Source organism: Helianthus annuus, chromosome 2 (assembly GCF_002127325.2).
Source record: "Helianthus annuus cultivar XRQ/B chromosome 2, HanXRQr2.0-SUNRISE, whole genome shotgun sequence".
Classification (NCBI taxonomy): domain Eukaryota; kingdom Viridiplantae; phylum Streptophyta; class Magnoliopsida; order Asterales; family Asteraceae; genus Helianthus; species Helianthus annuus.
Genome location: NC_035434.2, coordinates 121,092,935 through 121,120,107, shown reverse-complemented (window position 1 = coordinate 121,120,107; position 27,173 = coordinate 121,092,935).

Below are 27,173 nucleotides of genomic sequence, written 5' to 3'. Positions count from 1 at the left end.
GATCATTGAAAGATAATAAACTAAGTTATTAATGCATAATGTGGTAGGCCCCTCTTTTGAAGGTGACGTTACCCTCGGCTAAGTAGTCGGAGTCAGCAGGGATACAACCTAAGTAGTCGGGTTAAAGTTTTAATAGTAGCTTACATACGAGGGGATCAAAGAGTTTGGACCCCCGCCATCCAATACCGGTGGGTATTGAAGGAGGTTCTACTAAATTTGGCCCGGGTCCTTGCAGGATCTATACACTGAACAAGGCAAGACTCTTACCAAACCGTTCCCTTAACCCCCGACCAGGTAGCCAAGATATCTCCATATAGACCATGGAGATATGAATGGTGAAAATCTTTTATTTTATATAGACAATAAAATAATGCCAATACACCATAAACAAACGATAAGGAAGAATCACCTTCAACATAAGAAACTAGTTATTAAAGTCATTAATACATAACCAAATAAAAAGTGCTAAAAGATTAAAAATAAAAAGTATTACACTAGACACTTGTCTTCACCAAGTGATGTAAGAGACTTAGGCAAACATGACCTTTGATTGTCAAGAACTCTTACGATCAATCTTGGATCCCGAGATAACTCACACACTCTATGATGGATGATGGATGATGGTGGTGGATGATGGTGTTGTGATGGTGGTGGTGGGCGGGTGAAGTGTGAGAGAGGTGGTGTGCCAATGGATGGTTTGCAAATGAGCCAAGCACCCCTATTTATAGCCTGAACAGCAGCTCGGGCATGGCCCCGTGTCCATTGGGCACGACCCCGTGTCCATCCTCCTTCTCTTTCTTCATTAATTGCAGTTTGTCTACTTTAGTTGACCATGCCCCCGTGTCCACTCAGCACAACCCCGTGTCCAAAAGCGTATCTGTACTATCAAGATTTCCCTAGATTCTACGAATCTTAGAGTTGACCACGGCCTCATGTCCCGTGGGCACGCCCCCGTGGTGGGTGATAGAAGCTTCTACAACTTTGTCTTTTCTGCAGATACTTGGGCACACCCCCGTGCTCACTGGGCACGGGGCGTGTTCAGTCTTCTGGTTTCTTGTTTTGCTTGGGAAGATGTTGTCGGGGGGTCGGGCAAGCCACGTTTGTTCATTTTCTTGTATTTATGTTAGATATAGCTTCCTTTTTGCTTCTTTTGTTCATTTGAGCTCATTTAATCCTGAAAATACAAAAGGAAGACAAACACACACTTTTTCCAACATTAGTACTAAAAAAGTGTTAGTTTTATGCCACAATTGATATAATTTATATGTTGCATTTTGTGCACATCACTAAGGCTAAACCCTATGCTAAAACCTAAAAACAAAACCCTAAACCCTAATGCTAAACTCTAAAGCGAAACCTTAAATACTAATGTTAAACACTAAAACTAAACCCTAAATAATAATACAAATCATTAACTAATCTTTAATGTTAAACCATAAATACTAATGCTAAACCCTAAAGTTAAAACTAAATCATTCACCTCAATCATAAATTTAAAACACTTATCTTTCAATTTTTAAAAATGTATATACATACATATATGGGTACAGGTTCCTGTAAAAAAAGGGTTTTTTTTTTTGTGAGAAAGGTAAGAAAAAATCTACACCATTAGATCTTTGATCTAATGGTTAAGATCATAATGGCAAAATTTTAAATAATGTTTACTATTAAACATATTAATTTTCTAGATTAAGGGTATTCAGGTAAATTTAACATTTTTAAATTAAGAAACTAACATTAATGCACATGCAACTTCCCCCGTCTTTTTTAAACGTCAATAACTTTTTATACGTAACTTTTTAAAAAAAAACTACACTATAATAACGAGTGTTTTTTTATCTTTAATATGAGTACCATATTGCTATACTTATATAGACAAAAAAATATGTTTCGATTCAGATGTCTAGTCCATGATGTTTTGTCTATGTTCATACAGTGGTGTTTCAATTGTATTATGATTCAAAGCGTGGTGTTTTAAACACATACTGGAATGCAGGTGTAATACACTATACGATGAACATGCGAAGAACATCAACTGGAATGTAGGTTTTAAAACACCATGGTGTTTTAACATATGGAATCTGAAACATCTACTAGCATGTAGATGTAAAACACCATGCATGCAGGTTTAAAACACCATGTACAATAACCATACTATGAACATTATATTAAGAACACATTCTGGAAATGGAGGTAGTGTCTTTAATAGTGTTATATACTTATTGAATGATGTTATATAATTAATTAATGGTGTTATATACTTATTTAATGTTGTTATATAATTATTGAATAGTGTTATATATGTGTTGAATGGTGATTTTCCAGTGTTATTCGTAGTGTTTTTATATAGATCTTTTAAAAAAAATCATGTTCCTATAAATAAGGTGGCCGTTACAGAAGATTTTGAATTAATTGAATCAATGATAAAATTACTTGTTTACCCTTTTGAATTAATTTAGATTGAGGACACATATCGTCACCACAATATTTCTCACATTTCTCACACTTTTAACTTTTTTTTACAATAACCTTACCCTACATATATGTATAGTTAAGAGTTGACAATATACACATATGTGTAGTTAAAAGATTACCAATATACACATTTGTATAAATCTTAAAAAAAACCTTTATAGAAAAAGCTCTGATTTTTTCAAAAACCTAAACAATAAAAATATATATATATTTTCTTTTTGCGTTTTTAACATTTTTTTTGCATTTTTTCTTAAGGAAAATGTGTGGTTCAGAATGTTTCTTAAGTTTCTCAATTAGCCTATTCATTCTCACACGATCCTAACCCCCCCCCCTCTCTCTTTCTAAACAATAGTTAAGAGAAAATAAAAATTAAAATTTAAAGTGGCAGCATATATCTATAACGCCCAACGTCCCTAAACTTTAGGATTTTATCAAGATAAGTCCCTGAAGTTTGTCTATATTGTCTTTTAGCCCCTAATCTATGTGGAATGTCTATGTTATATACTTGAAATGCCTAAATCTACGTGTGGAACGTCTATACCTTTGGAATGTCTATATCTATATGCTTGGAATGCCTAATTCTATGTTGGAATGCCTAAATCTATATACTTGGTGCTCGACTCTTTAGACTCGTGAAACTTGATTCTTGGTTGAACGAGAGACTAGAGTCTTGCCACTGGCGGAATCTATTAATCTTTGTAACTTTTGATATCTATGATGTAATGTAGTTATTCTATTTCTCAATAATACGCAACGCTTAATCTAACACGCTGTCGCGACCCCCGACCCCACCCTGGACGGAATCGGGAGTCGAGAGCAGCTCGTGGTACCGGTGGTTATTTTTTTTTGAAAAACATTGCAGCGGAATTTTCAGCAGGACCGTGAGTTAGTAAAAATATTAGAGTTTAAAAACACCGGATTTGTATTTATTAAATAGATGGGATATAACCCATGTTTTACAATGGTAGCTTTAATATAGATAAATTTGATTATATAAAACAATATTTCTTAATTTGATTTAATTAATAAAATAAGCCACTTCTTGAAGTCCTTCAGTGCCGGATCCAATCCTTACTCCAATCTACTTTAATTACCTGAAACGCGTTTTAAAAAGGTTTTGTCAGCGGGAAATACTGAGTGAGTTCATTCAGGTTTATAAAAACATATTTGTTATAATTCATAGCATTGAGAGTTTTTACATTTGCTTCTTTAAGATTGGCAAAGACTCAATCACTGCAATTACAACTTTGTTATAATTTACAGTATTAAGAGCGATTACAATGTTTCTGATATCAACCAACTACCCACAATATTTGCCACTCGATCCATTGGCCCTCCTGTTGTCCAATGGTGTCTGTGACTATGGTCATATCACCACTTGGCTGCCCCAATGGTGAAGATTATCAAGTAATGTATTCAAAACCCCACATACCGGCTGTAATTTGGTGATTACAAAGACTTAATCCCTGTAATTATAACTTTGGAAAATAAATTGGAGTATTGTAAAACAGTTGATAAAAAGAGAAAGACTCACATCATAAGCATGTAGTATTGATTTAACAAGCTTCTTGATTCTACTCCTTCTGAATTAAGCGTATACATTATTGTTCTGGATCTTCTGATGATTTAATAGCTTGTTTGATTGTAAGTGTGTAGTTGGGAGTACTCTGATGGTTAAACATATAGTTTAACAGAATGGAATACGTATTTGTGTAAAACCATATCAAACCTAACGATGATCACGAGATTCGAACCTTAACGAATTTCACAAAGTATAGTCTTATTCAAACAGTACTTTGGTATCCATTTAATGAACTCACAAGGTATAATACTTTAGATTACGTTTACCGAAATTCACAAAGTACAACACTTTGGCATTCGTTAGTTGGTTCCTGAATCGATCGGACAGAATATCGCTTTGGTGATTATTGGTTATAACACCAACGTATAGAGAAAGAAATAGAAGAAAATGAGCAAAGGAAATGAATTCCTAAGCTTCCTATTTATAGGTAAGAAGTATGAAAGTTCTAGGAAGTTTCCTTTGTGTTTCTAGGAAATTACCTATAACTTTCCTAGGAAGTTACCTATGCATCTTCTTGGAAGCTTCCTACCCACATATATATACATATATATATATATATATATATATATATATATATATATATATATATATATCTTCTTATAGCTTCCTTGCACCTTCCCTTGATATTATCTATTTTATATTTAATTTACTTAATTAATCTTAATTAATCTTGCTTAACTTAATTAATCTTCCTTAGCTTAATTAATCTTGATTAACTTAATTAATTAATCATAGTTAACTTAATTAACAGATTAATTAATCTACTCAGCTAACTTAACTGCTAAGTTTATTTAACTATTAAGTTTACTTAGCTATTAAGTACTCTAGCAGCTCCTTGCTTACGAGTTCTAATTTCTAGATACAAGGGAACTCGTATTAGTGTATTAACTCAATTCAACTTTAACGATAATCACGAGATAGAAATCCTCACAATGAATGACAAAGTGCGATACTTAAACATCCATCGAATTCACGACGAATGACAAAGTATAACCCGAGTTTGAGCAGCACTTAAACATCCATCGGATAGTCTCAATTGATCGGATAAAGTATCGTACCAGTGATTAGAGTTATTACCCTAATAACAGGCAGAGTTCCGGGATTTAGAAGATATAATCCCGAGTTAATGAAAGAAAGAAAAGAATTGAACAATTTGAAACGTAGCAGTGATCGAGTTAATACCCTGTATCCGCGGCAGCGTTTCCCTATGTGAAATTATGATTTTAACAGTATATGTCACACCCCCAAAATCCACACGCGGAGTATCACCGCTTGGGAGCGTGACTGACCAGGATCAAGCCACAAATCATATAGAACAATGTATATAGTAAATGTAAATGTAAATGTAAATTAACCAAACCAATTCATATGAAAGGTGTTCCAAAACATAAGTATAATAGCAAAGTTTAGGGAAGCAAATGAGTAAAAGCCCAATCATAAATAAGTATGTAATGTCATAATGTTCAATCAAAGCATTCACGATCCTTGTCCACAACGACCGCGCCTCCCCATGCAAGCTCCATGTACCCAACGACCTGCAAGGTATGTAACAGAGTATCAACAACTAGTTGAGCGAGTTCACAGTAAGTAAGTTCGTAATAGTAAGCTGGCTCTACTGGACCGATAGTATGTTCTATTGGTGGGGGCTTCCCATAATTGTATATACACTAGACTATTTGTAACCATAAGTGTTCTTCTTACCGAGAACAGTAACACGTACAAAGTTTACGTAGGTTTTACGTAAGCGTCCTTCCAAACCGAGGACAGGGGTACGCGAGGGTTTACGTAGGTTTTACGTAAGTGCCTGACCCAACCGAGGCAGTAGTAGGTATAATCGTTACGTAGGTTTTACGTAAGTATCCTTCCCAACCAAGGATAGTGATGAATACAAATATACGTAGGTTTTACGTATGTGTCCTTCCCAATCCGAGGACGATGGTAGATAGTCTAGTAATAGTGTAAGTACAGATCTATTCATTCAATCCCATTCCCAATCCCTGGGAATCCCATGCCTTGGTAGGATTGTGAACTCACCTTGGTTTGCTCGGTATGCTATTGCTTCTAGTGTCAATTAAGGGTTAGGTCCGTTACCCACGACCTAGGGTACATTGCACATAAACTCGATGTGAGTGTTTTACATTCAATTAGGGTTTACAACTCCTCGGTGTTCAAACAGTAACATACGGTATCATATCATACAGTAACATGCAGTATCATACAGTAACATGTTGTATCATATCATACAGTAACATGCAGTATGTTCTTCATCCAGGGTTTTGACTTAGTATTAAAAGGACGTTCGGATCACGTATCACATACAAACTCGGAATATATATATATGAAGGCATCACGCATAAAACTCAGACAAACAACCCCTAGTGGAACTCGGACTATGTGTGTTTGCATTACAAAATTCGGACATGGCGCATACATTGAAAAGTCGGACTGCGCATGGGTATTAAAGGTCGGACAAGCGCATGGGTTTTAAAGTTCGGACATGCGCATGGGTATTAAAGGCCGGACATGCGCACCAGTTATAAAAATTCGGACCTTTTTGTGACAAACAAAGTTCGGACCCCCTTGTCCCTTGTACAAAGTTCGGACCCCCTTGTCCCTTGTATAAAGTTCGGACATGTATGATATTAAAAGTTCGGGCCATATGCATGTATTAAAAGTCGGACATTACCCATATATAAAATTCGGACTACCAAACATCCTTATAAAGTTCGGACATCATGCATTACAACAGAAATTCGGACTTCAAGTGTTACAACAAAAATTCGGACCAAACAATCATCAAAAGGTCAGACCATTTATCATTTAAAACTCAGAGTTTTCAATCATGCGTGAATTCCAAAGATCATTCCACAGAATCAATAGAACAGTTACGTTTGTAAAAAGCTACGATCAAAAACCCTAATCTTCATACTATGGCAATGTTGTAATCAAATCAAAATCAAACAATTCTAACATGTCATGCATCTTAATCATCAGGCAAATGATTACACAACAATCATAACCATTTCACAATAATCAGAATCAATCAATAAACACAGAACTATTATATGTAGAACTAGGGTTTTAGCATGAATCAATCAATCGATGATTAACAACAAACCATCATTAAACAATTACCTTGGATTGCTTCTAGATGGATTGGAAGATCAAACTTGATGCAAGATAACTTCTGAAGCCAAGAATGATGAGAAGATGGTTGTCGGAGAGGAGAGGAGAATGTGAAAGTACGTGTGATGATTTTTGTGAATGATTAGGGAGGAGGTTAGGGTTAAGAGTGATTGGAATTTCACTAACTACTCTACTCACCCCTAAGTATCATCTTTTACATAAGTACACCCATCTCAATATAATTTACAATTTCATCACCAAGTTCATGTATTTGTCATATCATTCATAAATAACACACAGCCATGCACAATCACAATATACTCTATCAAACCAAAATGTATACAGTTACAACGCAACCAATTGTGCAAGTAAACAACTAAACAAACAGTGAACGTGCAATAAATGCGAAAGTGGAATCTCGGAAACTCGAGTTGTCACATTATCCCCAACTTGAAAGAAATTTCGTCCCGAAATTTAGCATGCGGTTACTGAGGAAGCTAGGTAAGTTGCATCGTTTACTGGTTTTCCTGGGGTGTGACATCGTCCCCCCGTTGATTTGGAATTTCGTCCCGAAATTCTATAGTAGTAGCTTCAGCCTCAGTAGTGGTTGCACGGTTTTCGAATAACTGGGGATACTTGAGTTCCATTTGATCTTCTCGTTCCCAGGTGTACTCTGGGCCATGACGGGAGTTCCAACGAACTCGAACAAGAGGTATTCTAGTGTTCTTGAGGACCTTAACATCCCGATCCGTGATTTCAACTGGTTCCTCGACGAACTGCAACCGCTCGTCGATAGTGAGTTCCTTCAAAGGAACTATGAGGGTCTCATCTGACAGACACTGCTTTAGATTCGACACATGGAAAACATTGTGAACTGCACCGAGTTCAGCTGGTAGGTTTCGTCTGTAGGCTACTTTGCCTATTCTTTCAGTGATTTTGAACGGTCCAACATACCGTGGATTGAGCTCGCCTCGTTTACCAAAACGAACCACACCCTTCCAGGGTGAGACTTTGAGTAGCACTCGATCCCCAACTTGGAATTCGAGCGGTTTCCTGCGTTTATCAGCGTAACTTTTCTGACGGTCGCGAGCTGCCCCCATGCGTCGTCATATCTGTGCAATTCGTTCAGTAGCATCAACTACCATTTCTGGACCTGTGATCTAACTATCCCCCACCTCTGCCCAACAGAGAGGTGACCGGTATTTCCGTCTGTACAATGCCTCGAATGGAGTGGCTTGAATGCTGGTGTGGTAACTGTTATTGTACGAAAACTCCACTAGAGGGAGATGTTTTTCCCAGTTGTTGCTGAAATCGATAACACACGCCCGAAGCATGTCTTCTAGAGTTTGAATCGTGCGCTCAGACTGCCCATCCGTCTGAGGGTGATAAGTTGTGCTCATATCTAACCGAGAGCCAAAAGATTTGTGCATCGCTTGCCACAGTTCTGAAGTGAATCGTGCATCCCGATCCGAAATAATAGAGGTTGGCACTCCGTGCCTCGAAACAACTTCTTTCAAGTAGACGTCTGCCAGAGTAGAGAACTTATCCGTTTCCTTGATAGCCAAGAAATGAGCAGACTTTGTGAGTCGATCTACGATCACCCAAATAGTATCATTCCCACGCTGGGATCTAGGTAGGCCAGTAACGAAATCCATGGAAATTTCCTCCCATTTCCACTGCGGTATCTTTGGTTGCTGAAGTAGGCCTGATGGTTTCTGATATTCAACTTTGACCCTTGCACAGGTAAAACATTTACTTACGTAGGTTGCGATGAGGGCTTTCATGCTTGGCCACCAATACGTAGTTTTAAGATCGTGGTACATCTTATCCGAACTTGGATGTACCGAGTAGCGAGACTTGTGCGCTTCATCCATCACAAGTTCTCGTAAACTGCCATATAGTGGGACCCAAATACGCCCCGTTACATAGTAGGTGCCGTCTTCTTTTTGTTCTAATCGCTGCCTTGAACCGCGTAAGGCTTCAGCCTTGACATTTTCTAGTTTCAATGCTTCTACCTAAGCATCTCGTATCTGTGCAGGAAGACTAGACTGAATAGTAAGCTGCAAAGCTCGTACACGCCTAGGTGTAGTATCTTTCCAACTGAGGGCATCAGCCACAACATTTGCTTTGCCTGGATGGTACTTGATAGCGCATTCGTAATCATTAAGTAGCTCGACCCATCGACGTTGTCGCATGTTCAATTCCTTCTGCTTGAAGATATGCTCGAGACTCCTGTGATCGGTGTAGATAGTGCACTTGGTACCGTACAGGTAGTGTCGCCATATCTTAACCGCAAAAACAACAGCTCCCAGCTCTAAATCGTGCGTCGTGTAATTCCGTTCGTGAATCTTGAGTTGACGTGACGTGACGCATAAGCAATAACTATATCCTGCTGCATCAATACACAACCAAGCCCCTGTATCGATGCATCACAATAGACCACAAAATCGTCCGTGCCCTCTGGCAATGAGAGGATAGGTGCACTGATAAGTCTATTCTATAAGTGCTGAAAAGCGGTTTCCTGGGGATTACACAACGATAGGTGACACCTTTCTGTGTTAGCAATGTAAGCGGCTGTGCAATCTTTGAGAAGTCTTTGATAAACCGCCTGTAATAACCCGCCAAACCCAAGAATTGGCGTATTTCCGTTGGTGTACGCGGTGCAGGCCAGTTCCTGATCGAATCTACCTTGGATGGATCAACATGAATCCCATCCTTGTTTACCACATGGCCTAGGAAGTGGATTTCACGAAGCCAGAAGTCGCATTTTGAAAACTTGGCGTACAGTTGCTCCTTTCGAAGGAGTTCCAAGATAAGTCGTAGATGCTGCTCGTGTTCCTCCTGACTCTTGGAGTAGATCAGAATGTCGTCGATGAAAACAATCACGAACTTATCTAAATAAGGCTTGCACACCCTATTCATAAGATCCATGAAGACTGCCGGTGCGTTCGTTAGCCCGAACGGCATGACTAGAAACTCGTAGTGGCCGTAGCGAGTTCTAAAAGCTGTTTTGGAGACGTCCTCATCCCGGACTCTCAGCTGATGATACCCTGACCTCAGATCAATCTTGGAGTAGAAGCTCGACCCTTGCAACTGGTCGAATAAGTCGTCAATACATGGAAGAGGATAGCGGTTCTTCACTGTGACCTTGTTTAGTTCGCGGTAATCAATGCACATCCTGAAAGTACCGTCCTTCTTTTTCACAAATAATACTGGAGCTCCCCAAGGCAAAGAGCTAGGACGTATAAAGCCCTTATCCAAGAGCTCTTGCAATTGCTTTGACAGTTCTTCCAGTTCAGTTCGAGCTAAACGATACGGTGCGCGGGCTATTGGTGCTGCTCCTGGAGCTAGCTCGATTTGAAACTCGACCTGGCGATGAGGCGGTAGACCAGGTAAATCTTCAGGAAACACTTGAGGAAATTCGCGTACAACTGGGATATCCTCTATTCTCTTCTCTTTCGTTGATGCATCAGTAACAAGTGCCAAAATGGCAGTGTGACCCTTTCGCAAACACTTTTGGGCCTTCATGAAGGAGATGATGCCAACCACAGCACCACTCTTGTCGCCTTGAACTTCGAGAGGTTCTTGACCAGAACGGGGAATACGAATGATCTTCTCTTTACATAGGATCTCTGCTTGCTGCTTGGATAACCAATCCATACCAACGACGATGTCGAAACTCCCCAGAACTATAGGAATGAGGTCGATAGAGAAAGCTTGACCAGCGAGGATAAGATTACAACCCTGAACTATGTGTGTGGCCTCTAGATTTTTACCATTAGCTAACTCTACGACATGTTTGGTGTTTAAGGGAGTTGGTGCACGTTTTAACATTTGGCTAACTTTCAATGACACATAACTGGTATCCGCACCCGAATCAAACAATACAGTAACATAAAAGTCGTCAAGAAGAAACTTACCCATGACTACGTTGGGATCGTTCCTGGCATCACCCTGCCCCAGCACAAATGCACGACCCCTTGCGCCGTTGTTCCTATCATTGTTGTTTCCCCCATTATTGTTGTTCCCATTGCCCTGGTTGTTGTTGTTGTTGTTGTTCTGGTTTTGGTTTAACTGAGGGCAGTGTCTTTTGAAGTGACCTTCAGCGCCACAATGAAAACATCCTTTGTTGCCCTGTTGCTGATTCTGCGGTGGTTGCTGCTGCTGCTGATTCTGATTCGCAGGTCGCGGGCTCCTACAATCCTTGGCCTCATGGCCCATCTTGAGGCACCTTCGACAGCGACCCTTGTTGCACTGGCCACTGTGATGTCTGTTACAGTTGTTACATTTTGGGAGGTTCCCTCGATAACCACCCTGCCTGTGATTGCCCGTAGGTTGCTGACCAGGGCTCTGATAGTTGTCAGTCTTTCGCTGGTGAACTTAGGACTGAACTGAAGCTGAACCTTTGCTGGAATCCCCCTCCCATTTTCTCTTGTTGTCACTGGGGGTAGCAGGAGTAGCAGAAGCGGTAACGGTAGCAGTAGCGCTAACGCGCTTAGGCAGCCTGTCTTGTTCCACTGCCTGATCCGTGAGGCGATGAGCAAGGCGCTGAATATCCTGGATGTTAGCAAGGTTGGCCGATGTCACGTGGCTTTGAATTTCTGGTGCCAACCCCTTGAGATACAACTTGATGCGTCTGATAGGAGGGTCTACCATAGTTGGACACAGAACGGCCAGCTCGTTTGACCTTTTAGTATAAGCCTCGATCTCCGACCCTGTCATTTTCAAATTGAAGAACTCCACCTCTAACTTGTGGATGTAGTCTCGTGAGCAATACTCTCGCTTAATCAGCTCTTTGAAATCATTCCAGGGTGTGGCGTTAGCAGCTGCCAATCCCAAAAGTTGGACTTGCGCATTCCACCAAGTTAGCGCAATCCCTTCTAAGGTACCAGTGGTGTATTTCACCCTGCGAGCCTCAGGGCATTCACGCATCCCAAATACCGACTCTAGCTTCTCGAACCAATGGAGGAGTCCTACCGCTCCTTCAGTGCCACTAAACGTGCTTGGACGACAGTCCATGAAATTCTTGAAAGTGCAAACAGGTTGCTGAGCGGGTTGACCTAATGTGTAAGAATAGGACAAGGTTAATTAGAAGAGTTGGTTTAGGAATGTAGGATCTAAAGATCCTAGTATGAGGTACGACTGCAGGGTATACCTCCTGCGTTTGCAGCTGCAAGTGCCGCAGCAACTTGTTCGTTGATAAGAGCCGTCAACTGGGCTTGAGTCATGTTAATACGTCCGGCCATTGATCTTCACATCAAAGGCAACATAAGTGAGAAAGGTTTGCGAATAATGCGATGGCAGAAGAGTGTAAGCACACAAGTGTTCTCAAGCAATAACAAATAGTAGGCAATGTAATCTAAGCATACCACGAGCAAAGTTCTATGTAATTCTAGCATGTAGGCAATAAACATAAACCTTATTACCTAGGACGTTGAGTCTTGCACGTGGAGCAAGGCGTCGTTGTGGATCATTGAGCACTGTACTGGTTATAGTCTGGTTTTAATAAAAACATTTTCCCCATATTAAAACCGAGTTCTCTATAACCAATGGCTCTGATACCAATCTGTCACACCCCCAAAATCAACACGCGGAGTATCACCGCTTGGGAGCCTGACTGACCAGGATCAAGCCACCAATCATATAGAACAATGTATATAGTAAATGTAAATGTAAATTAACCAAACCAATCCATATGAAAGGTGTTCCAAAACATAAGTATAATATCAAAGTTTAGGGAAGCAAATGAGTAAAAGCCCAATCATAAATAAGTATGTAATGTCATAATGTTCAATTAAAGCATTCACGATCCTTGTGCAAGTAAACAACTAAACAAACAGTGAACGTGCAATAAATGCGAAAGTGGAATCTCGGAAACTCGAGTTGTCAGAGTATACTTTCGTTTTTTGATTGATTTCTTGTGCACAGACGAACTGCTCATGACTCGCTCTATTTATAGCTGCAAATGGGGTCTTACGCGGCCCGCGTAAACCTACCCGTTACTTTTACGCGGCCCGCGAGGGTTATAAAGGCGGCTAAGGGTTGCTGAGTCATCGACACGTGGTGGCACCAGACTTCCTCTCATCATTGATCTGTCGCGGCCCGCGTGAACTTGGAGGAACACTTTACGCGGCCCGTGTGAATCCTTAATGTTTATCCAAAATGATTTTAAGTTAACGCGGCCCGCGTAAACTCCTCTTATGGTTTACGCGGCCCGCCTGAAACCCAAATTTCTTGTTTTCTTTGTTTTTCATGTACATTAGGGTTTTCAGAGGTTCGGGTTTCCACTTAGGGATATACTAAAGACATTTTTGAAGGTCCTTACACACGCTAAGCAAATCACTTGAAATCACACTTTTCACCGTGACATCTCTCAGATCTGAGTTCTTGAGGGTGATGTCATCATGGTGGTTTGTACAAACTACTATGTGATGTCATTTCCGGCGAGATCTAGCTTAGATCTAAGGTATTTCATGCATTTTCACACTAAATCCAAGCTAAATCTAGACTTTTTCATATAAAACCAGAGTACCTTCATCTTTTCATCAAACTTTTACTTTAAATCGGTGGAAACCGAGTCTAAGCGAACTATAGACTTGATAAATAGTCTTGAGTCGGCTTGGATCTGAGTTATTACCAGTGAGGACGAGCATGGAACGGATTCTGACATACACTTATTACGGACAGACAACGGATCAAATAGGGGTGATTCCCACCTGATTAGAAAGGCTGTGCGCTAATGAGGTTGTTGTTGTCACAGTACGTGCCGTTTCGTCACCATTAAGTTAGAAACTTAGAAATTTTACAAAAAGGTAAACAAAAACCTTTATTACTGATCATAACATAGGGTTCTTGCATTGATTCGGTAATTGACAGTTATGCCCCTTTGCTAATAAAATGAGTTTTACACATCCTTTAAATACCAAACCTTTTTCTATTGATTTTATATATTAAATAAGTCATTTTAAACAGTAAAGGCTGATCAAAATCTCAGATTTCCTTAATTAACCCGATCGTCAATTACCGACTTTTATGCGACTTAGGCGCATAGTATGGTTTAAAACCATATTAAGCACCTAAGACTTGTTACCTACTGATGTTATGAATAAATTTTTATACTTTAACATTAAGTAAAATTTTTGAAATCAGATTTCCAAATTTAACCCTTAAAGCTTATGTGAAATGACCAAAATGCCCCTTCGGTGCATAGTTTGGTCATAAATGATAAATTACACATATGTACAATATCTTAATGATATAACTTATTAATTTAAATATTTTTACTGATCATTTTAAACCAGAACCTCAGATTATTACTTAATCTCTTTTATAGTCTTCAAAATGACCAAAATATCCCTACGGGGCTTAAACTGAGTTTACATTCATTTTGGGCATAATGGAATGTATCCTACTGATATCACAACATATGTAAGGCATATTAACTTAGGAAACCTGTTCATGACTCATTTGTTTACCTGTTATGCATTTTTCGCGTTCGGTGCGATTTATGTAACTAGTTTGCATAAATTAACCGAAACGGGTCAAACCTCATCATTTTTGCTTCAAAATCCAGAATGTGTTTAGTTTACCCATATTATACAAGACTCCATACTTGTCGGGTCTAAACCACATCCTAATTCGGTCTTCGCTTAATCTTGCGTTTTGAACCGTAACCCTTTCATTAAAACTAACCGGTCTAAGTTTAAACTTAAGTAAGACCCGTTAGGAATCTAATAGGTTATTAAAACCTTCATTCCAGATTTAGGAGCCCAGTAAAAGATATTTGCACTTGCTGATTGTTATATGACTGAGATAAAATTGTATATTTTTCTCAGGTAAATACTTTTAACTTATTTTCTGTTATACGGGCTTGGGATACGGTATTATAATAATACCGATTGGTCGGGTATGTAGTTATTTAAATCGGATTATGATAAATATATTTACATAACCCGTTTTAATCCTTTTTGTTTGGTGCAATGCCTTTGGGGGGTTAATGACCATGTCCTGGATATCCTCGGCTCATTCATTGAAATAGCTACGACTTAAGCACGGGGTGTAGGCATACACCTGACAGTTGCGTATGTATAAAAGGTATTCCACAATAAGGAGTTATCCGTGTGGGCATTATACTTGTGGTGTGTCAGTTAATCTTGTCCGGCTCTTCTAACTGGCCCTGACGGACGACAAACATATAAAACTGTATACAAGATTATTTTTATAATAATTGTCCCAAGTTATAAAAGATTATTTATGCCTTGTGCATTTAAATCAATTTTCTTAAATATTTTCAAAAGAGTCGGTTAATTGTATTTACCAGTGTAAACTGACGTATTTTCCAAAAGGTTAAGTGCAGGTTTATCACTTTAAAATCTGTTGAACAATGTTTCCAAAAGGCTACTCCTGAGTGAATAAATAAAGAGTGAATAAATAAAGAGTCTTGCAAGCTTTATCACTTTAAAATCTGTTGAACAATGTTTCCTTTGTTTTGATCCGCCTGTGGATCCTTTTAAATTCCGTTCGTAATACTTATGTTACTTTCATTCGGTTTGTAATATTATTACTTTTAGACTCCCGCTGTGCATTGAACTGCGATGAATTGACTATGATGATATCAACTACGTCACGATACACCCCACCGGGCCTACCGGTAATATGTGGAAATATTTGGGTGTGACATATTCCTCCCCCTAGATCCGTTGACTTTCATATTGATCTCGTACCTGGTGCGACTCCTGTCGCCAGGGCTCCCTATCGTCTTGCACCTTCCGAGATGCAAGAGTTATCTATCCAGCTACAGGAATTACTCGAAAAGGGTTTTATTTGTCCAAGTACCTCTCCGTGGGGTGCTCCTGTATTATTTTTCAAGAAGAAGGATGGTTCGTTTCATATGTGTATCGACTACCATGAACTTAATAAGCTTACCGTGAAGAACCGTTACCCTCTACCTCGCATTAATTATTTGTTTGACCAACTACAAGGCGCGTCCTGCTTCTCCGAGATTGACCTTCGATCTGGATATCATCAACTACGTGTCCTCGAAGATGATATACCCAAAATGGTGTTTCGTACTCGATACGGAGACTACGAGTTCGTAGTCATGCCTTTTGGCTTGACCAATGTACCTGCAGTGTTCATGGACCTTTATTGATGATATTCTTATTTATTCCAAGTCTAAAGCCGATCATGCTCATCACCTACGTCTTATGCTTGAACTTCTACGTGGCGAACGCCCATATGCTAAATTTTCTAAGTGTGAATTTTGGATTGATGAAGTGCAGTTTCTTGGTCATATTGTTAGTAGTTAGGGTATTCATGTTGACCCGTTGAAAATCGAGGTAGTGAAGAATCGGTGTACGCCTAAATCTGTGTCTGAGATTCTTTCTTTTCTAGGATTGGCGGGTTATTACCGCCGGTTCATCGCGGATTTCTCCAAAATCGTTGTTCCTCTTACTAATTTAACCCAAAAGGATAAGCCTTTTGTTCGGGGTCCCGAGCAAGAGGAATCCTTTCAGACTCTTAAGGACTTGCTATGCAATGCTCCTGTTTTGACCTTTCCCAATGGTAATGACGATTTTGTGGTATATTGTGATGCCTCGAACCGTGGTTTGGGCTGTGTGCTCATGCAGCGGGACAAGGTCGTTGCATACGCCTCTCGTCAACTCAAAATACATGAGAAGAACTATACTACTCACGATCTGGAGCTTGGTGCGGTTATTTTTGCTTTAAAGATCTGGCGACACTACCTGTATGGTACAAAGTGCGTGGTTTTCACTGACCATAGGAGTCTTCAACATATCTTTGACCAAAAAGAGCTGAACATGCGACAGAGGCGTTGGGTGGAATTACTTAACGATTACGACTGCGAAATTCGCTATCATCCTGGTAAGGCGAATGTAGTGGCCGACGCTCTTAGTCATAAGACTCATGTTAAGTTTATTCGTTTATCTAGGGATCTACATGCTTGTATTCGCGAAGCTCAGTTTTCGTCTGCTAATGAAGGAAGTCTATCAGTGGAAGTTCTTGGCGCTAACGTTAATCAACTCGAAACTAAATCTAATGGTCTTTAGTACTATCTAAATCGCATATGGGTGCCAAATCGCGACAACCTCCGTGAGCTCATCATGAATGAGGCTCACAAATCTCGTTACTCTATTCATCCAGGCGTTGATAAGATGTACCATGATCTGCGTACGACCTACTGGTGGCCTCGTATGAAGAGGGACATTGCCATGTATGTTTCTAAATGCCTTACTTGTTTGAAGGTAAAGGCTGAATATCAGCGTCCCTCTGGACTATTAGAGAAACCTAAAATCCCCATTTGGAAGTGGGATAGTCTCGCTATGGACTTTATTACTATGGTAAATTACTTTTTGAGTCCCTGTGTTTTATTGGTTTTAACCACTTGAGCCCAAAAGCAAAAAGTTTAACGACCTGAGTCACTATAAGCATTTTCTTTAACCATTTGAGTCCAATTTTCTAACTAAGTTAGAATTTTTTTTGTTAAATTTTATTAAAAGACCAAATTACCCCTATAACTAAAAAATAAATAAAAAAATAATTTTTTTTAGTTTTCTCTTACTCTCTCTCTCTTATTCTCTATCTTCTTCGGATCTACAATTATTTAGCTTGCTCTTACTCCCTTTCTTATTCTCATCATCTTCTAGGTTTCTAATCAGACATCCTGCAACAAAAAAAAAATGGAAGCATCAGGAACCATCAATCAACAAACCGACTCAAAATACTCATTCAATTATCAAAAAATGGAATATGAAACACCTCGCTCATGGAATGCCGGTGATTTCGACCGTTTCCGCCCCATTACCACCACCATCCCACTAATCATGGGTTCCTCACCGGCGCCGGAGCTTCTCGCAACTGGAAACCGAGTTCGCGAAGCTTCTAGATCTGAATTTTGAATTCGAACGGATGGAGGATAAGGATTGATAGCGGATAATGATGGAAGATGTAGGGTTTGAGAAGCCATCGCCGCCCCTGAACAGATCTGAAGCCATCGTCGCCCCCGGTAACCACCAGAGCAACCGATGTTAATCAGTTTTGTTCAGTTGACCTGATTTTGACCAGGTTTGACTGATTTTTAAGATCGATTTTGGTGTTCGTTTATTTTTACATCGATTTTTTTTTGTGTGTGAAGTTAGTGGTAAATACGAAACACCTTAATTTTGTAGATAAAAAACTGGAATACGAAACACGGTGAATTTTGTAGCTTTCTGAGCATTTGAGCGTTGTGATTCATGTTATTGACATCAGTTACCATTGTGGTGATGGTGGTGTTTGGTTGCAGCCTGCAGGCGAGGTGGTTGTGGTTGTGGTTATGGTTGTCAGGATAAGGTGTTGTAGGGTGGAGATGTGTGATGGCTAGGGTGGTTCTTGGTGGTGTTTAGAGAGAGATAATGATGAGTGGGTTTGAGTGTTTATAAAAGTGAGATAAGGTTTATATTTCTATTTTTTAAATATAAGGGTATTTTACTCTTTTCATTAGAAACTAACAGAATATTAAAACTGAGTTAGAATATTGGACTCAAACGGTTAAAGAAAATGCTTATGGGGACTCAGGTCATTAAACTTTTGGCTTTTGGACTCAACTAGTTAAAACCCATAAAACACAGGGACTCAAAAAATAATTTACCCTTATTACTAAGTTACTCCGTACTCCTGCCGGTTATGACAGTATTTGGGTAATCGTTGACCGTTTGACCAAATCAGCCGACTTTCTTCCTGTTCGCGAAGATTATAAAGTGGAGAAACTTGCTAGGATCTATACCGATGAGATTATATGCCGTCATGGCATCCCTCTCGACATAATCTCTGACCGTGATGGCCGTTTTACTTCACGTCTTTGGCAAACATTTCAGTCTGCTATGGGTTCGCACTTGAATCTTAGCACGGCCTTTCATCCTCAGACGGATGGACAGACCGAGCGCATTATTCAAACCCTAGAGGACATGCTCCGTTCTTGTGTCATCGACTTTGGTGGTAACTGGGATGTACATTTACCATTGATAGAATTCTCGTACAACAATAGCTACCATTCCAGTATTCAGATGGCTCCTTTCGAAGCTTTATATGGACGAATGTGCCGATCTCCCCTCAGTTGGCATGAGGTTGGGGAAAAGCAGTTCACTGGCCCTGAGATTATTCAAGAGACAATGGATAAGATTCTTCAAATCCATGATAACTTGGTCAAGGCTAGGAGTAGACAAAAGAGCTATGCTGATAAAAGGCGCAAGCCTCTGGAATTTGTTGTTGGTGACCGAGTTCTACTCAAGGTGTCTCCCTGGAAGGGAGTGGTTCGTTTTGGTAAGAAGGGAAAGCTCGCTCCTCTCTATGTAGGTCCTTTCATGATACTTGAAAGAATTGGCAAGGTGGCGTACAAACTCGACTTACCACAAGAACTAAACAATGTGCACCCGGTGTTCCACGTGTCTAACCTTCGTAAATGCCTAGCTGACCAGGGACTGCAGGTTCCCCTCGAAGACTTGCACATAAATGAGACTGTACACTTTGTGGAGAAACCTGTCGAAATCATGGATCAAGCTGTCAAGCGTCTAAGGCGCAACAAAATTCCCATTGTTAAGGTTCGATGGGAAGGAAAGCGTGGTGCCGAATTCACTTGGGAGTTGAAAAGTGATATGAAGGCCAAGTATCTGCAGCTCTTTGAGCAGTCTTCATCTATGATTTCAGGGACGAAATCTCCTAAAGGAGGGGAGACTGTAACGCCCAGCGTCCCTAAACTTTAGGATTTTGTAAAGATTAGTCCCTGAAGTTTGTCTATATTGCCTTTTAGCCCCTAATCTATGTGGAATGTCTATGTTATATACTAGAAATGACTAAATCTACATGTGGAACGTCTATACATTTGGAATGTCTATATCTATATGCTTGGAATGACTAAATCTATGTTGGAATGCCTAATTCTATGTTGGAATGCCTATATCTATGTTGGAATGCCTTAATCTATATACTTTGGTGCTCGACTCTTTAGACTCGTGAAACTTGATTCTTGGTTGAACGAGAGACTAGAGTCTTGTAACTGGCGGAATCTACTAATCTTTGGAACTTTTGATATCTATGATGTAATCTAGTTATTCTATTTCTCAATGATACGCAACTCTTAATCTAACTCGCTAAACGAATCAAAGACAGAAACGCGGAAAGGGTGGATTGGCCAGAGTGGCAATCCAATCGGGTGACAACTCAATCGGGCTACCACTTGACTCGTGTGCCCCTTACCTCCTTCACACACTCTCACACTATACACAGACCTGTCACATCACCTTTTTCAGTGATGTGACAGTTCTGCTCGACCAGACACGCTATCTTCTCATTTCTTCATTTTCTCATCAATTACAGTACGTTTCAAGCTAGATCTTTGTACTTCCTTGATCTACACTTCATTCTCTACATGATTCTCACTTGAAATCACACTTTTCACCGTGAAATCTCTCATATTTGAGTTCTTGAGGGTGATGTCATCATGGTGGTTTGTACAAACTACTATGTGATGTCATTTCCGGCGAGATCTAGCTCGGATCTAAGGTATTTCATGCAATTTCACACTAAATCCAGGCTAAATCTAGACTTTTTCATATAAAACCTGAGTACTTTCATCTTTTCCTCAAACTTTTACTTTAAATCGGTGGAAACGGAGTCTAAGCGGACTATAGACTTGATAAATAGTCTAGAGTCAGCTTGGATCTGAGTTATTACCAGTGAGTATGAGCATGGAACGGATTCTGACATAAACATAATACGGACACACAATGGATCGTATAGTGGTGATTCCCACCCGATCAGAACGGTTGTGCGCTAATGAGGTTGTTGTTGTCACGGTACGTGTCGTGCCGTCACCATTAAGTTAGAAACTTAGAAATTTTACAAAAAGGTAAACAAGAACAAGGGTCGCCCGATCGAGCGGCAATCCTATCAGGTGACACATGCCCTTTAGCCTCGAAACTTTGAAACTTTTCCACACTTCGTAACTTTTTAAAACTTGGAAGTCTTGATCGAGTGGCAACCCAATCGGACAGCCATCCGATCGAACAGCCATTCGATTGGGATGACCAAGGCACTAATCATTCAGATCGAGTCGGGACCCGATCGGACGGCCGCCCGATCGGGCAACCACCCCAATCCTCTTCCTTTTTTGGATTTTCAATCAAATGGCAACCCGATCAGATGGCTATCCGATCGGGCAGCCATCCCTTCCCTACGCACATGTCACCCGGTCGACCGGCAATCCGATCAGATAGCCATCCGATCGGACAGCCATCCAATTCAGTGACAGTTCCCAACATATTATGCAATCTCAACTCTTATCCTATTGTAATCTAATCAGGCTAATTCTAAAAGAGCTCCCTTTGATCCAATAACAGTTGCGACTGTTAAGCAATCACTGTGAGTATACTCGATCCCCTTTTTACTTTTAAACTTTGGGGTGTAACATGTATTCTATATATAAACTTGAATCTTTTGCAATCTAAACTCTATCCTATGTGTATGTGAAAACTTGTGCATTCTAGTATTCTATTTGTGCTATGTGACGTTTAATCCAGGGTGTGCAGTTCCGCCTTAACAATAGTAGCGCTATAGGGGGTGCACCTCTCCCATTATTCTCAAGGGGTATTGTTAGGAGGATTCTAGTTTACCTTGAGTCTTGGGTAAACACTAAAGCATCGAGATACTTGGGCTATCACTGCGTGGACTGCGACTCTAGCACAGCTGAAACTATTTTTATTGCTTACATTGTGGATATGAGTTATTTTTAATCTGTTATTCTATTATTAAACTTGTATATTCGCCAATACTTTTGTTTGATATTTTAATACATGTTGCAGGCTGATAGGTTGCCGTGGAACTCATGGAAAACAAGCTAGGATGAGGCCTAGAAAGTCACTTAGCTAATCTAAGACTTGAAAGAATATTTGATGATGATGTAATTTGATACTTATTTTGATGGATGTTTATGTTAGACATATTTTACATGAAATCAAATTAACTATTATCGAAATTTCTAGTGTTATAGAAATCTCATGAGCAATCTGAACACTTAGTACTCGCACCCCGATGTTTCCGCCATCGGTTGGGGTGTGACAAATTGGTATCAAAGCAATAACTATAGGGAATTAGGATAAGTAGGAATACTTGCCCTAGTCTATAGTTCTAGGAACTTTGACTCTTATTTGTTGTTTAAGACCTATGCATTCTACGGTATCTGCTTCCTAGCAGCATATACTCCTGTTAAACTTATTTGCCTTTCCTAAGGATATCATAATGTAAACTTTATACTTGAAAACGTTGTTAATCAGTGTTTATATTTTAGCATGAGATTTGCCCTCAAGATAGGAGTGGCATCCAAACCTTGATGGGAAATCTCCATACTATTCTAGTAGGTCTTATCTGCGGATAAGTACCAACGCTATTTAGGGCATGATGTTGTCAAGTGAGAGGCGAAACTCAGATCTTGATAACTAGTCCCAATCCTTGATTTTATGTCTCTCCAAAGTCTCGTGACTTCCGATCAATTAGGAACGTAGAACGACTAAAAGGACGAATATCGTAGGCCTAACATAGATGACGTATTTGTCCAAGTAAGTCAAGACACGTTACCTCAATTCGAAAGGGGTTCGAATCACTTTGGTTAGTCGCCATTCCTCTACCCGGAACAATCCTATGTTTTATAAGCCTATTGTTTTATGCTATCTCGATTTTATGTATGTGGTTTTGAACTTAGACTCTTCGATTATTTTGGTATGCTTTTACACTACTCACACGTACGTCGGCGGTGACCATGTTGGTATGCTTTTACACTACTCATTTTGGTATGCTTTTACACTACTCATTTTGGTATGCTTTTAAACTTAGACTCTTCGATCATTTTGGGAGAAGATGCGGCGGTGTGAGTGGTTGTGACAGTCCAATCGTCGGTACCTGGGGTAATGCCTTTGTGACCATGTTGAGCGTGTCAATTATACCCAGGTAAAAATAACTTGGTGACTGTAATCAAGAACCTGCAGATTTAACTGTTTCATGTTATATCGAATTTTATTTTTTACCTTTTTTTAATCTGTAGAAGACAATTACAAGTTACTACCTTTTGTATGAAATTTATTTTATGCAGAGTATACATATTTCCTTTCATCTAATTACTCTTTTTATTCTGATTATTTTTGAGGTTTGGTTATATAATGAAATATATTTACATTGTTTATTGTAATATACAACCATTAATGGCTCAAAGTATATCCTCACCACAGACGTAAGTGTGGACTTCTATTTGGGGCAATTTTATTACTTTACGCTCTGTTTTGAAATCAATTTGGATGAAATTGAGGTTGAAATGATGAGAAATTGAGTGACTGGAGTGGACGTAAGTGGTGGGTGAGTTGAGGATGTTGATATGGTGACGATGATTAATGGGATTGAAAAGATTTTGATGAAGAAAGTAAGGAATTTGTAGGTTGGAAAGAGAGAAACTGTGATGATTGGAGGTTGGTGGTGTGGTGGTGGAGGAGGTGGAGAGAGTTTATTTGTTTAAATATATTAGTAAAATTACTAACATACCCTCATGTTCAAAACATATGCCATAATTCACTGAAATTTTTAACATGATTAGTGTTAAAGGACGTAAAGTGTAATGAGTTTTCCAAATAAAGGACTTTGACTGTAATTATTGAAGTTAAATGGTATCTATTTCAATTTGATATAAGTGTAATTTACCCATAAAAATATGATCTTTTAAACATAAAAGCAACAAGGGGGTTCATTTGAGAAAAAAAAATTTAATTGAGAAGAAAAAATAACAAAAGGTACAATTATGATACATTGAATAGTTTTCTTTTCATCTCATTTATTATTATCTTTGACTAATTTATTAGTCATAAAACTATCATCTTCCACATTAAAATTTTTGTCTACACACATCAAAATTATCCTAAATATTTTGAAATTTATCCTACACAACTCGTAATTTATCTTACACACCTCATAATTCATCTTATACTTTAAATTAATTTTTTTTTGAAATATATGTTTTTGAAAATAAATTATAAATTTAATGTAGTTAGCTATTAAAAAGAAATACTACCAATTCATGATATACCTAAGTTTACTAATATACATATACTAATATACCCTATACTAATATTTTTATTGAAACATTTAAATTTCATGCCTATTATACATTGTATTGTGTTTTAAATTGTTATGTTTGGTGTTTTTCTAACCAAAACAACCCAGAACATAATGCCTAAGTCCAATACATGATGCCTACATGTCAATTTCTATGACTTCTCACACTTCTCACGAAAAAGGTCTTTTTTACAGGAACCTCACCCTATATATATATATATATATATATATATATATATATATATATATATAGAGGATAAAGATCCGTTAGCAACCACCCTTTACTGCGAGAACCGCGAAACCAGTGTGAACACATGGCAAAATTGTAAATATATTGAATTCTATCAAAAAAACACACGGTGTCATAATTTTAAATATATGGTCTGTAACATAAACACGCGTGTCCCCTGTTTTAGGGTTTCTTCATCACATTTGTTCCCAACCACAATCTGCATCATCATCATCTACACTTTGATTGAGGTTCACGGCTGTTCACGGCAGCTTACCGGCGGCACACATGAGTTTACAGTGGTTCTCGCGACATTAGACAACAGTGTATCCCACAAATTTCATCCCACAAATTTCATTGCTGGGGCATTCGGGATTATTGCTACATATGTGTCCTCTGATTCATCTCGTGTTGAAATATCTCGTGTCGAATCTACCACATCTGAGGATTCTAACCCACCAATCTCTAAATATCATCCTCATACATCTGATACTACCTATCTTGGTGGTCTATCTACTGCCAAACCCATATATGATGTCAATCCAATTGAAAGTTGCAACATTGTGTACACAACAGTTGATAGTCGACATTCCCTTCATGGATTTGTAATACGTACTCTTGATTCCATGTCAATACCAGCTAATGTTACAGTATCATCTGGGAATACATCTGGGAATGTCAATATACCTGACCAATCGTTGTCGATTGACACTATTTCGACTGGTACAACACCCACAAATACAGAACAACCTCAATTGCAGTTCATTCGGTTTGAGAATAAAGGTATCCCATGTCTATTTTGTGTAATTTGTATATTATTCAATGTTATACACATTTAAAATATGTTCACTTTCATATTATGTTGTCACTAATTAATAATCAACAATATATGCACATGTGCACCGTGTTAACTGAACCATATTATAAATTATGATACATTATAAATATATGCACAAGTGCATGATAATGACAATTAATTTATTATATTGTATATTAAATTACATTGCACATGTAATTTGTTAAATTTTCTTATTAAATTGACAGGAACAGTTACGGCTATTATACATTTTACACCCAATGGCACCCCATATTAGATACCTGAAGTTGATGTTGAATACATACCTGAAGTTGCAGTCCATTCGATTTGTGACAAAAGGTATTATGTTGACTGTAATTGATGTATATACTTTGTAAATAATATTATATTAAATGATATGCACATGTGCATTATATTTACTGTAAATGATGTTGTATTAAATTATATACACATGTGCATTATGTTGATTGTAAATGATATTGTATTAAATTATATGCAAATGTGCATTATGTTGAAAATTAGACTATGTCGTTGATGTATGGATTCTGAACAAGTGTCTTATGGATGACTATCCAATTATGTACAGGATGGCAACAAACAAACGGGCTTGGGTGGCGGACAACTACAAAAAAATAGGGGAGGTGACTGTGTGGGATTGGTAATAGAAGGACACTCCAATAACCAGGGAGGCATTGGTGGAGTTTATGTAGCTTTTGGCGTTGCTGGGGAGGCATTGGTGGAGTTTATATAGCCTTTGGCGTTGCTGAGAGACACCAGAATGAAGACGGTCAATATGGGTTGGGTTAGCACTCGGAAAAATAAGTCTACTTTCAATGTTAAACCCGTTAGATAGGATTTGTGTGTCACAAGCGGGGGCCCGTCGAGTGGCTTTGTAATGACCTAGAACGGTTGGGCTACACCTAAAGCCAATATGTTAGCATGGAAAGGCGTTGAAGGCAAGTTACCGACAAAGACATAGCTGTAAAAAAAAGGGATTCATATCAGCAACACATTGTTCCCGGTTTGCGGATACGAGCAATAAACTGTTTAACACATCCTCATTCCGTGTTTGATGTCGAAAACGCTATGGTGGATGGTCAGAGCATGGTTGGGAGTAAAAAATTTACATTCTTACTCAACAGTGGCATATATTATCTTTTTTTTCCTGGAAGATGGATATTTCTAAGAAGAAGAAAAAGGCAGTCAACTGCATAGTGATGGTTACATTATGGATCATATGGTCGAGCAGAAATGAGAAGGTATTCAAAGTCGTGCAGTGTTCAAATGCTAGAAGACTGGAATAAGTCAATGAGTGTACTCTGTTGTGGATGAAAGTCATAGCCTAGTGATTGAATAGTGGTACACCAGTGGTGTGAATGCAATAGAAAAATAGGAGTTTATATGTTTACTGTAAGTGTACTTCTCTAGTTCATCTCTAAAGTCATGCTTTGAATATATGGCATCTTGTTATGTTAAAAAAATGTCGTTATATATAAATTGATAATGCTCGTGTGCATTATGTTGATAATTACATTATGTACACATGCATTATATTGACAATTACATTATGTATACATTTGAAAAAAAATATAGGATGATAAGGGTGATGCAGACAAGAGAAAAATTCAAAAACTGCTCTAGAGACATACGAGAGACGTACGTCTATTTATCCGTTAACGTGATTCATACATTATACTACATACAATGAAACCCCAATTTGCCAACCTCAAAGACTTTTATTTTGATTACGTTATAGTTGATAACGAGCTACCATTGTTCTTATATGTTCAACC